We start from the raw sequence: 14,781 nt of genomic DNA, 5'->3' as shown, positions 1-14,781 counted from the left end.
TTTATATAGTATTTATGGACTTACACTTTTATGAACTTTATATACTCACTGCACAGGGTGTATGTTAGTGCTTTTTATTGATAGTTTGTTTTGTATTGAAAATATTACACTAAGCCCTTTAGGGATATTTGTTTCCTATATTTATATATTTATTTATTCATTTAAGGCCCTTTGGTGGTTCGTCACCATATGCCAATCACAACCAATTTGCACTAAAGTAAAAATGAATGGTCACTACACTCACACTGACTTAACTATCACTAGAATTACACTAAACAAATATTCTGCACTGAAAAAAGAATCAGAATAGCACACTATAGCACACTAACTCTCTAGTAGCACTGAACAGAGCCCTGTTCTATCTCTCTCTCTCCACACCGGTATCACACTACAAATGGCTGCTATTGAAAGAATATTTTTATAGTGTGGGGCAGGACTAAGAGCAATGAGTCATGTTAGGATAGAGTCATCATTACTTTCTCCAATCATGGCTCTGACAGTGCTCTGCACCCTGACTGGGCAAAGCTTTTATTGCTTCAGCCAATCACGGCTTCCAATGCACTGTGCGGTCGCGCAGTGCATTGTGGTCATTCAACGGGCTGAACAAATGGTTGAATGCCCCGATAACTCTAATGTTGGTCGAATGGGTGAATAGCCAATGTTCGGCTTGAATTCATGCTCGGGCCAAACTGTTCGCCCATCCCTAATTGGTATTTGCAGCTTCAGAATGCTCTCCAGACCCGATTCAGTACTCAGAAGGGGAGATGGGTTTTATTAGCACGCTATCCTGCCTGCATGCTTGCCCAAAGGCAAATTGATTCCAATAAGTAAATGCTATATGAATCCCCTCTCTTAATCAAGATGGTCACAACCAGAAATGCTAAGGATTTGTTTTTCAACAAAATAAAGCAAGTTTGGGCAAGTTTGCTTTGAATAATAAAAATGTATTAAATAGTGTTTTTGGTTTGTGTTGTGCAGATGCATTGTATTTCCACTTTAATACAGAGGGTTCTTTACTGTCAGAGCAGTAATGATGTGGAATTCACTTCCACAGGCAGTGGTATCAGCAATGTTGATAGTTTCAAAAATCTATTAGATGGACGCCTAACGATCACAACATACAGGGATATACAATACTGTATACTATTGAACAAACACACACACACTCACACAGCACAGGTTGACCTGAATGGACTGGTGTCTTTTTTCAACTTTACCAACTATGTAATACCTAGAGGATATTTTTCTTTCTTATCTTTTTTCTTTTTTTTATGTTTAGCTACAGGGACGGCCCATCCATTAGGGGTGCCCCCCCATCCATGTGTCCGGCACCCTAATCTATATGCAGGAGTGCCAGACGCATGGATTCCAATGTTTTTTTTTTTTTTTGAAGCACGTGATTAGAGTCAGAGGCTCTAATAGGCTTCAACAAAGGGTGGGCTCGGGACACAGAGCACTGCGCCCTGAGCCCACCCAGTAGTGTGACAATAGCAAATTAATATTCGCTATTATCACACTGACTCTCCTCCCAGCCAATCAGGTAGCGGGTCGTGAGACCCCTTTCCTAATTGTCCGAAAGGAGAATTGATCTTATTGGCCGAGGAGGAGGAGGGAGGAGACGCACAGCCAGAGAGAGAAGCAGTAGAAGCACAGACCGATCCACCAGCCGACACTGACAGGCAGACAACTAGCACGAGGTAAGCAATGGTTGCTCTTGTGTAACTCCCATGACAGGTTTACATTGATTCTGGCAGACTTTCCTGTGCTGAAGGCTGAAAACCCATTGTAAAAAAAAAATCCACCTCTTTGAAATTTTGGGATGGATTACTGAAATGCAATAGCAGCCTATGTGTCCCTTCTCACTTACGGAAACAGCTGTCCTGGGAACATCACATGAGCTGTATGCATCTAGAAACTCCAAACAAAGTGTTGCATGTGATCATGATGTCATGGATTCCTAGTGAATTGATGAGCTACAGTACATTATTGGAAGCCTGTGCCCAACAACACAGAATGCAGCAGCCTCAGCTTTACATGTCTGTGAGTAGGGATGATCGAACTTTTGAAAAGTTTGGTTCGACCAGAACACCCGAATTTCCCGAAAGTTTGGTTCGGATTCCAGAACTCCATTGAAATCAATTGGACACAAACTTCTGGAATCAAAAAAACACAATTTTGTACCTGTGAAGTTTCAGCTCTGTGGCATGTCCAGAACCAGAAAAAAAACAGATAATTTTTCTTAGAATTTCAGTAGCGCAGGGATGGTGTTACCCTCCTTTAACACCAGGCGTTTTTCAGGCGTTTTTTTAATTTTGTATAGGGGTATATATATATATATATATATAAAAGTGTGTGTGTGTGTGTGTGTATATATATATATATATATATATATATATATATATATATATACATATACATATATATATATATATATATGTATACCCCTAACCCAGAATCTGCATAGTGGGGTCACCCTGACATGGCAGAGTCAGATCACATTAAACTACACTACGGTCAGCCTGACATGGCAGAGTCAGATCACATTAAACTACACTACGGTCAGCCTGACATGGCAGAGTCAGGTCACCCTAAACTACACTACGGTCACCCTGACACCTTTACTATCCCTACAAAAACTAGATTTTTGAATCTAACTATAGTGGTATATAGTACCCTAACTACACTGCATATCCCTTTCCTCACACTAATAATTGCAAAATGACACTGGAGCTTTACAAGCAGCAGGAGTAACAGAAATGCTTCCACTCTATTCCACAGCCTCTGTATTACAGTGCTAGAGGTTTGGCGGGGCTATGTTATATACTGGGGGGCGTATGGGGGGCGTATTCACTCCTGATTGGCCTCTGGACCCGCTAGTCACTCCAATCGGCTTTTACTGATGTTTCTGGGCCAATCACAGGCTTTTAAAGCCCAGTTCCTGTCCCATTGCATATAGGGCGGTTCTGGTGGCCGAATTCCGAACTTTTACTGCAAAAAGTTCGGAATTCGTCCAAATTTCGAACACCCAATGTTCAGGTCGAACCGATGGTCGACCTGAACCGTTCGATCATCCCTATCTCTGAGTAAGGCAGATACACAAAACAGAGCAGTGTTATTATGTATTGATCATGTGATCACCAATCTAGTATTTTGTTTTTTTACATTTATGGAGGGGATTATTTTTTGTACATACAAACTGCAGTTTGTATAAGATCTGTGTAAACAGCAAACTTTCACAAAGCATATAGAAAGCTTTCAGCAAACTTAGATCAGTTTTCTTGAAGATTTAAAATGTCATTCAACTGCAATCTGGGGATGGTCAAACATGGATCTCAATGGAAGTGCTGTCATGCTAAGCAATTTTTTAGAAGGCATTTAACAAGTTTCAAGTAGGGGTAAAGCTCACAAAAAGCCTCTTAACAGCTTGTTTAAAATGGCAGATAGCCCTCCAATTTCAGACCTGTTTTAAAAGCAGCTGTGTGCTTCAAATAGACAATGTCACCTTGCCTACGTACTGTAGGGCAAGTGTCTGTGAAAGGGCACATGTCCCCCCCCAAATCACAACCCCCCCCCCCGGCCCCATAGGGATGGATTGCTGAGAGTTCCCAGGGCAAGTAGAATGTTAGAAGTTAGCAAGGGCTGCTGCCAGTACAAAGCGATCAGAGGCATACTGGAGGTGGGCAAGCTGGCACTGTTGATGGGGGACAGATGGGGGATGACAGCTGGAAGCTGATGGGGGGAAATGCGCAACAGTGTCGCAGGGAGTGTTGTCAGTGCGGGATGGTTCGCAGCGTATGTGTACAGCAAAGCATGCAATGCCACAGTTTACATTGTGATGGTGTAGTCCTGGTCCCTGACTGTGTAATGTGATGTCCTTCTGTTGATGATGGGTCCGGTATGCTGCGCAGCATGATACTAGAGATGAATGATGACAGATGCCAGGAATCATAGGGGAACCTAGTAGTAGAGTGTGAGCAAAAGTGTGCAAGTGTGTCTCTGCATCACATCCATTCTCACTCTCAGTAAATATCCAATATGTAGGGGGTCACTCTCAGCCAGTGAATCCCATAATAGGGTGTCTCTCACAGTATATCCCATAATAGGGCCTCTGCTCCCTATTATGGGATATACTAGTACTGAGACACCCTTTAATATGTTGGGAGAATTTGTTCACACAAGCGAAATGCAGGGGGCAAAATGGGTGGAGTCTATGGGTGGGGCTTCTGAGAAGTGGGAGGGGTCAAAAAGGAAGGGCAGGGTCTTGCACCCCACCATCCTAAAACTTTACCAGCCGCCACTGTTTAGCTACCTTTTATTTTTCTTAATTCAAAAATTTAAAAAAGTAGCGAGACATCATTTCTCAGTTAACATGATAAGGAGACAATCGTTGGCATGACATCTCCAAGTGAGTCAGCTGGTTAAAGGTTGGCACAATGGAAGGAGAGGGTTTCCATGCATTAGAAATGGTATTTTAATTTGTGATGTATCCTGCCACTTTTTCATAATGCTACTTTTTACATATGGTCTTATATCTCTAGGTCTTACTCAAATGTTTGTGAAATGATTGTTAAAAATGCAATATGCACACTTAATAGTAAAAACATGTGAATAAATAAATCATGAGTAAAAATTGTTACAATTACAAATACAGACATATTATATAATTTGCACTAAAAGAAGAAAACTCTAAAAATAAAGTAACATAAGTCTATGTCTGCAAAACATGAGTAGAAAAAAAATATATGTATATGTATATGTGTGTATATATATATATATATATATATATATATATATATATATATATATATATTTGTATTTGAAAGTGGTTTGCCACTTCCCCACTCTAAAGTAATAAAAGAAAAATGATTGCCTTTAGAAATATTTTTACAGTATGTCACACTTTTAAATATACTTTTCCTCCAAAAAAACTATTGTTTTTTTGAAAGTCAATGATAATGTTTACAAAAGGCTTGTACACTTTATATCAAGTGCTAATCAATTCCCTTTTGCAGCAAGGACACATAGGACTTCGGGGAACCCAGCAACACACACTCATGAGATGCTGAATACTAAAATAAAAGCCTCTTTAATCCATGTATTGTTGCACTATAGTGCAATCAGCAGAAAGACACTGATCTCATAACATCATTTATTAAAATATGAAGACAAAAGGAAAAATTATGAGCAGAATTATTAGTTTTACCATTATCATTATCATCATATATATTAGTATTTCATGTTAAAAGTAAAGTAAGCCTAAAAACATTTTGTATCATTTTCTATCTATTTCTAAAATAGGTCTGTCAGTAATAATTTATTATTCACAATAACATGTCTTCAGGAAATTTAAATATGAATTGCTCGATTATATGAATTGTCAGTCCAATGGAGCTTAATATTTTGACAGTTAGTTAGCCTATACAGTATGTTCCCCAATGGTTGCAAGCAAACTTGTAGACTTGAGCTTTTCCTATGATGAAAAAGGGTCAATTAGGTTATTTGGAGGCTGAGAATTATACCTTTTGACTGTCGATATCACACACAGATTTTTTTTTTATTCTATAAAAAAAAAAAAAATAAATAAATAATTGTTATGGATAGCTGTCAGAGTAAATGTGATGCAAGCAAAGGACAAAAGATTCTGTTATCACAAACTGTGCTACCTGTCTATGGTACAGGGAATGATGTAAAACTCTAGGCAGATATAACGGCGGGAAAAAAAAGGCAGCTCTATAACACATATTAAATCGTTACATTTTATTTTTTTTTTAAGTATCCAGATTTGACCCAGAATCAGCCTCCTGCTGGACTGGATTTTGAGAAGAAGAAGCAGCACAAGTAGCCAAATGGTGTATGTATTGACAAGAAGCAATGCAGTTTGGAAGAAAGACCAGCGATGAGAGAGATCAAGAGTTGAGCTTAATACTGTGCTACTTCTCCTTTCACTGTCCAGTCAAATGCTGGGGTGGGTTAAGAATTACCTCAGAAAAAGTAGGTTGGAGGATATTTGTCATCAGACTTAGAACATCTACTGGAAGAAAATAAAGTATGGCATTGGAAATCCCTGGATCTAAGGTGAATATTGCAGCAACATATGGTTTTGTTATTGTATCTTTTAATTAACTACTCATTTTATTTTTGGATGGAGTTCTGCTGAAAGATCTCTAAACCCAAAAATAAAAAAGTAATATATGGCAGACTATCAGTTCTTAGATGTGATTACTGCATTGCTTTTGTTATTTAGACTAAGAACATTCAGCAAGTAATACAAATACCTGTTGATCTTGCCAGGATTGGGTTATCCTTGTCATTTTTTTTAGATGACTTCAAAGCACAAACAATCTTATTCTAGTTCCATGCTATTTTCCATAAACCACTAATTCTCTACCCTCTATGTAATGGAGAGGAACAACATAAATAAATAAATAAATAAATAAATAAAATAATACATTTTTGTAGTCCAAATCAGGGAAGCAGAAATGCTGACAAACATGACTTCCTGCAAAGGGACAGTGGATTGAATTATCTTAGTACTTGTAAGCTAATATATATATATATATATATATATATATATATATATATATATAATATCTATCTATATAATATATATATATATCTATATATAAATATATATAATCTATATATAAATAAATAATTATATACATATAATTATATATATATATATATATATATATATATATATATATATATACACACGCCAAAAAACATAAATGTATTTTATTGGGATTTTATGTGATGGACCCACACAAAATGGCACATAATTGTGAAGTTGAAGGAAAATGATAAGTGGTTTTCAAAATGTTTTACAAATAAATATCTGAAAAGTGCATTGCGCATTTGTATTCAGCCCCTTTACTCTGATACCCCTAACTAAAATCTCTTGAAACAAATTCCCTTCAGAAGTCACCTAATTAGAAAAAAGAGTCCACCTGTGTGTAATTTAATCTCAGTATAAATAAAGCTGTTCTGTGAAGCCCCCGAGGTTTGTTAGAGAACCTTAGTGAACAAAATGCATCATGAAGGCCAAGGGATACACCAGACAGGTTAAGGATAACGTTGTGAAAAAGTTTAAAGCAGGGTTAGGTTATAAAAAAATAGCCCCAGCTTTGAATATCTCACAGAGCACTGTTCAATCCATCATCCGAATATGGAAAGAGTATGGCACAACTAAAAACCTACCAAGACGTGGCCGTCCACCTAAACCGACAGGCCGGCAAGAAGAACAATCATCAGAGAAGCAGCCAAGAGGCCCATGGTAACTCTGGAGGAGCTGCAGAGATCCACAGCTCAGGTGGGAGAATCTGTCCACAGGATAACTATTAGTCCTGCACTCCACAAATCTGGCCTTTATGGAAGAGTGGCAAGAAGAAAGCCATTGTTGAAAGAAAGCCATAAGAAGTTTCATTTGCAGTTTGTGAGAAGCCATGTGGGGGACACAATAAACTTACAGAAGAAGGTGCTCTGGTCAGATGAGACCAAAAATTGAACTTTTTTGGCCTAAATGCAAAATGCAATGTGTGGTAGAAAACTAACACTACACATCACCCTGAACACACCATTCTCATTGTGAAACATAGTGGTGGCAGCATCATGTTGTGGGGATACTTTTCTTTAGTAGGGGCAGGGAAGCTGGTCCAGCAGGGCAACAACCCTAAACATAGAGCCAGAGCTACAATGGAATTGTTTAGATCAAAGCATATCCATGTGTTAGAATGGTCCAGTCAAAGTCCAGACCTAAATCCAATTGAGCATCTGTGTCAAGACTTGAAAATGGCTGTTTACAGACATTCTCCATCCAATCAGACAGAGCTTGAGCTTTTTTGTAAACAAAAATGGGCAAAAATGTCACTCTCTACATGTGCAAAGCTGGTAGAGACATCCCCAAAAAGACTTGCAGCTGTAATTGCAGCGAAAGGTGGTTCTACAAAGTATTGACTTGTGGGGGCATGAATACAAATGCACGCCACATTTTTCACATATTTATTTGTAAAAAAAAATTGAAAACGACCATTGTATCAATTGCTTAAGTGCTTAATGGAACACATCTGTGAGGCTTTTGTCCTCAATGAATATCTAAATGGTAGTAGCGGAAAATAATTCACACATGGCTTGAGAAAGAGAAGAGTGTTGCTTGATGGATTAATTATTTGTACATGGAGATGGATTTTCAAAGTAAAGATTAATTGCATTATACAGAGATATCTTCCTCATTTTTTGCTATATATATATATATATATATATATATATATTGTAAGGGATTAGCTCGGTGGTAGGCGTATGGGTGACCCCTTTGGGGGGGTCGGCACACAGGGAGATAGCTGAGGAGTGGTTGAAAACAATAGTTTTTGGTTTATTCTTCCAATTTCTTCAAACAAGTGCATGCAGCAAAAACATCAAAATAAAATAAAACACAAAATAAATCCTGGCCGCTGTGGGCGTCTACCTTCTCACAGCTGGAACCTACCTAAGAAGTCTTCCCAACCTACTGTTGGGCCGACACTGCTGATCCTACAGCAGACACTCAAATGTCCATTTGTTTTCTTTTCACATATAAACATTGTCCATTGAACATGTCCCTTTGTTTTCTTTCACACAGACACACTTCGTCTTCTCACCTTTGAGACGTCTTCACTCGTTTTTACCCTCCTGAGCGCACACCGCTTCAGGAGGTCTTCCCCATGCTCACAGCTTTCAGGGGGCACACAGGACTGTCCTCTACCCACATGGCGTCAGGAGGCAGCCGTTTGTCTGCCTTCCTCTCCCAGCCCACACGGCGACAGGAGGCAGCAATGCATAGACTTTCTTTGGACAAATTATAGAGGCCTTAATTTCCTCATTCTGAACAGCTGAAGGCCTTTCAACTTCTTTACACCTTCCTGCTGCCTTTGGCAGCCGACACCCTATAATAATTAGTGAACTTTTCAAAGCAGGTGGGAATGTGTCTCCTCTCAGTGACTACATTCCCAGATTTACCTGACTTCCTGTCACATACCCCCCCCTCTTGTTTCAACCCTAGGGTTGGGACACATATTTCCAGGCACGCATGTGTCAGGCACTGCTGACTCACTGATAAGCCTCCTATTATCCTCAAGCTTCCGGATGAAACTGTTTTGTCATCTTCATTGACAGATTTCTCATAAATGCCACACAGTTTGTCTCTCATCTCATATACACATTCTTCAACTGCATTTTTGGCATCATTTTGCTCCTTCTCGTTTCTGTCATCTTCATTGACAGCTTTCTCATAAATGTCAGACGGCTTGTGCCTCATAACCGTCTGTCCAATCCACCATGGAGGACCGTGATCCATAGGCAACTCAATTGGGCTAGTCTTAATGTCTTCAACATTCTTAAGACGCCTCTCTCTGCAATCCATAAAGGTTTTCCACAAAACTTTGAGAACCTCTGCTTCACTAAGCTTTGTTCCAAGTAGGGACTCTTGACGTCCCTCTGTGACTGGAGTTGCTTCTCCATACAGCTGTACACAATCATTGACTCTTTGTTTCTTGAGTTTAGCTTGCTCTAAGATGCTGTGCAGAGGATTTTTCATTTGCGACACCAGGCTGTCACCCATTTCTTCAAAGTGACCCCTGTTCCTTTTTCCAGAGACATCAATATCATTCACCAAACATGTTATATTCAGAGGCAGATCTGAAGCATTTGCACTCATCAACTTCTTAAACATTTCGCCCTCCTGAGCGAGTCGCAGTAAAGGCCTACTATTTGATATCCAGTTTATATTTCTTGCCCAACTCTTCACAGAAGTAGCCAATCAGAACATCATCAACTTTCCTTCCACCAACATAGGGGTTAAAGGCAACAACACAGTTGAACCCAGCGATCTGGGTGGTATCCATTATAGACCTCCTCTCTGCATCAGTGAAGAAGCATGGAACTGCAACACATTCTTTTACAGGTTTCTTCAATGCACTTTCTGCTGAACTATTTGACCGCTCAAGGTCACCTAGTTCTTTTTCTCTATCTGAATTCCACATGGAATGCATCTCAAGATCACGATCAAACTTCTGCCACCCGTCTTTCACCAGTTCCATTTTGGAAACACTCCCTGAAAGGCACTTATTCATTTGCTTCACGTTTTCACCAACAGCCTTAGTTTTCTCCACTAGGTTTTCAGCCTGAACTGAGAAATCATCACATTTCTTACTCAGCTCCTTTGTTTGCTGAAGTTCTAATGATACATTTTCCAATGCTTGAAGTTTTTGAAGGAACGGTTTATTCCAAAGGGGTGATTCAAGCCACATGTCATCACATTTCTGAGGCTCACTCAGGACAGACCCCAAAACACTGATCCTTTTAAAAACTGCATCAGGCACACTATCCCCTCTTTGGGACAGATCCTCTGTTGCCTGGAATTCCTCTTCCAGTTCCTGCAACGGAATCTTCATCTCTTCTACTTGCTGTTCTAAGGCTCGCTTAGACTTTTCTATCTCCTGAACGCTTTTCACAACATCATCCTTGGAGCTGACCAATTCTTCCATTTCTGTACGCAGCTGTTTGTTAACACTTTCTAGTTCAGCCTTACACTCTAGAGCTTCCTCCAAAGAGCGAGCCAAGAACAGGGCTTTGCTCTCGTTATCACGCACCTCCGTTTCTGCACGTGCGCGTTCTTCTGCATATTTTGCAGACACAGTCTTCTCTTCACCAAGCATCTGATCAAACTTCTTTTTCACATCTTCAACACACTGTAATGAACCAACGCTTTCTTCCATGCGTTTTTTCATATCCGCTATCTGAGCTTGCAATGTTGCAACTTGCTCTGATAGGTTTTTCTTTGCTTCCGCCTCCTCTTTTAATTGTTCCAGGAAGCCATTTTTCTCATCTTCCATTTGTTTGAGCTTTGTGCTAAAACTCAGCCTTTGACACCTCTCTTCCTGTAAGAGTTCCTGCGTGTCTTGCAGCTGCGATTCCAAGATAGAAAAATCTTCCGCAATTTCTCTAGATTTTCTGTCTGCTTGAGAAAGCTGATTTGTAACATTGTCCAACTCAACCTGCAGTCGGTTTGCCTTCTCTGACAGCTTAGCACACAATCGGTCACCTTCTGACACCTTGACTTGCGAGTCCAGAAGCTGTGCCTCTACTTTTTCCCTCTTATGTTCACAATCTCCTTTTCCCTGCATAAGAGCTTTCACCTCACTGGCTAGCATCTGGGAATAAGAATGTAATTCTGCCACACAGGCGTCTTTCTCCTTTAACTGCTGCTGGACATGTTGGGCTTCATCTTTCCAACTTTCACAGTCCGCACGCAATTCATCTACAACATTGCTCAAAGTAGTGAGCTCATACACAGTACTCAGTAATTTAGCCTCTCTTTCACTTTTCTCTTTGTCGCTGAGAGACAATGTCGCTTTCAGAGCAACATTCTGTTCCTGCGACTCCTGCAGGTCTATTTTTGTAGCTCCCAAAGACTGAAGACTTTTTTCCAGCTGATTACGCAACTCCAACATATCAGCCATACTTTGCTTCTGCAAAGTCTGAATTTCACTTTCCTTTTCCATGAGGATGGTATCTTTCTCCATTATAGTCTCTCTGCGTTTTTGCAACTCGACCAAAAGAAGAGCAGTGGATTCTTCCCACTGTGACACATGAGACTTGAGTAGTTCATTCGTTTCCTGCAAGTTTCTATGCTCCATCTTAAGCAATTCCAAGGCTTGTTCCTTTTCTTCCATTTTCCGTTGCAAGGCATCCAACTCAGCCCTGCACACATACTCGGTTTCTTCCAAACCGATGGCCTCCATTGGCTGCTGGCGTCTCTGTTTCCAGCCTGCCATGCTCTCTTGGTGATCCTTTTGTTGAGCTGCAAAGCTCCGTTGTTTCAGCATCTCCCCCATTTTGGGTTTACTTTTCATCTGAGAACCCTGCGTCTCCATAGCAGTTTCATTTGCCCCAGTGTTGCTAGGGACAACAACTTTTCTCTTTAGCCGATTCCGTTCAGGCATGGGTGGGGCTGGTTCAAATGGTAGCATCCCCTCCATCCATAGAATCCGGTCTCTCATTTCATCTATCTTTGCATTTTTCAGGCGTTTGGATCGCCCCATCTTCAATAACTCCACAAACAAATTTTTCACAGTCCAGCAAACAAAATTTGAGACCACTGTCTCTTTAACACATGTAGTTTTTCTCTCTCTTGCAAGATCTCTTTTCCTGCGCACACAGTTTGTGCAGTCACTTGCACCAGACACAACAAAGTTCATCAAATAATTTTGAGACCGCTGTCTCTTTAAAACACGTTTTTTTTTTTTCTTTCAGGATCTTCTCTCCTGCACACATAGATTGTGCAATCTCATGCACCAGACAAAGTTCATCAAACATTTGCACTTCCTTGCAGGGATCTTTGCTTATGCCCACTGCATACCTCCACCATATGTAAGGGATTAGCTCGGTGGTAGGCGTATGGGTGACCCCTTTGGGGGGGTCGGCACACAGGGAGATAGCTGAGGAGTGGTTGAAAACAATAGTTTTTGGTTTATTCTTCCAATTTCTTCAAACAAGTGCATGCAGCAAAAACATCAAAATAAAATAAAACACAAAATAAATCCTGGCCGCTGTGGGCGTCTACCTTCTCACAGCTGGAACCTACCTAAGAAGTCTTCCCAACCTACTGTTGGGCCGACACTGCTGATCCTACAGCAGACACTCAAATGTCCATTTGTTTTCTTTTCACATATAAACATTGTCCATTGAACATGTCCCTTTGTTTTCTTTCACACAGACACACTTCGTCTTCTCACCTTTGAGACGTCTTCACTCGTTTTTACCCTCCTGAGCGCACACCGCTTCAGGAGGTCTTCCCCATGCTCACAGCTTTCAGGGGGCACACAGGACTGTCCTCTACCCACATGGCGTCAGGAGGCAGCCGTTTGTCTGCCTTCCTCTCCCAGCCCACACGGCGACAGGAGGCAGCAATGCATAGACTTTCTTTGGACAAATTATAGAGGCCTTAATTTCCTCATTCTGAACAGCTGAAGGCCTTTCAACTTCTTTACACCTTCCTGCTGCCTTTGGCAGCCGACACCCTATAATAATTAGTGAACTTTTCAAAGCAGGTGGGAATGTGTCTCCTCTCAGTGACTACATTCCAAGATTTACCTGACTTCCTGTCACAATATATATATATATATATATATATATATATATATCTGTTCCAATAGGAACTTTATTTTTTTACCAATTTTTGCACCAGAGTACTTATGAACTAAAATAATTTAAAATACCTTCTCTATACATATATTTTTTGACTATATATATTTTTTATTATATGTCTTTTATAATTGATGCTAATTTAGATATAATTAATTAATTTTCTTGTTATTGATTGCACAGTCACTATTATGCACTGTTTAAGCACGTTATAAGGGTGGATGTTGAAAGGGTATATGCAAATTACCCAATATAGATAGGTAGCTGAAATAGCTATCTATCACAGTTTTAAGAGTCATTGTTCTATTGTAATAACTTCCTAGCATCACATAACTTGGATTTGATACACCACTTAGCACATACATCGTATCATTTTGTTTATAGGATGTGCGCTGTGGGTAATACTAGTATTACATCTATTTCATTGCTTACCCCTGTGGGTTGTTTAAAGCAGCAATCTCATTTTCACACAGTGAACCATTTAAATATAATTTTAACCCTTTTGGCGCGAGTGTCTATTCACCAACACATTTAGGCATTTAGACGTGGTGAAGACGAATTGCTGAAGTTCAAACCAAGCATCAAAATGGGGAAGAAAGGGGATTTAAGTGACTTTGAACGTGACATGATTGTTGGTGTCAGGTAGGCTGGTCTGAGTATTTCAAAAACTGCTGATCTACTGGGATTTTCACGCACAACCATCTAGGGTTTACAGAGAATGGTCCAAAAAAGAGAAAATAGCCAGTGTGCGGCAGTTGTGTGGACGGAAATGCCTTGTTGATGTCACAGGAGAATGGGCAGACTGGTTGAATAATAGAAAGGCAACAGTAACTCAAATAACAATTTGTTACAACCAAGGTATGCAGTATATCATCTCTGAATGCACAACACATAAACCCTTGAAGCAGATGGGCTACAGCAGCTGAAGAGCACACCAGGTGCCTCTCCGGTCAGCTAAGAACAGGAAACTGAGGCTACAATTCTCTCAGGCTCAACAAAATTGGACAATAGAAAATTGGAAAAATGTTGCCTGGTCTGATGAGTCTCGATTTCAGTTGCAACATTTAGATGGAAGGGTCAGAATCTGGCGTAAACAACATGAAAGCATGGATCCATCCTGCCTTGTATCAACATTCAGGCTGGTGATGGTGGTGTAATGGTGTGGGGGATATTTTCTCGGCACATTTTGGGCCCCTTAGTACCAATTGAGCATCATTTTAACGCCATGGCCTACCTGAGTATTGTTGCTGACCATGTTCATCCCTTTACGACTACAGTGTACTCATCTCCGATGGCTCCTTCCAGCAGGATAATGCACCATGTCACAAAGCTCAAATCATCTCACCACTGGTTTCTTGAACATGGCAATGAATTTACTGTACTGCAATAACCTCCACAGTCACCAGATCTTAATCCAAAACGAGCACCTTTGGGATGTGGTGGAACAGGATATTTGCATCATGGATGTGCAGCCGACAAATCTGCAGCAACTGTGTGATGCTCTCATGTCACTATGGACCAAAGTCTCTGAGGAATGTTTCCAACACCTCAATGAATCTATGTCACAAAGAAAAAAGGCAGTTCTAAAGGCAAAAGGGGGTC

Source organism: Pelophylax lessonae, assembly GCF_965119305.1.
Source record: "Pelophylax lessonae genome assembly, chromosome: 3".
In the NCBI taxonomy this organism is placed as follows: Eukaryota; Metazoa; Chordata; class Amphibia; order Anura; family Ranidae; genus Pelophylax; species Pelophylax lessonae.
This window is presented reverse-complemented; position numbering follows the sequence as displayed.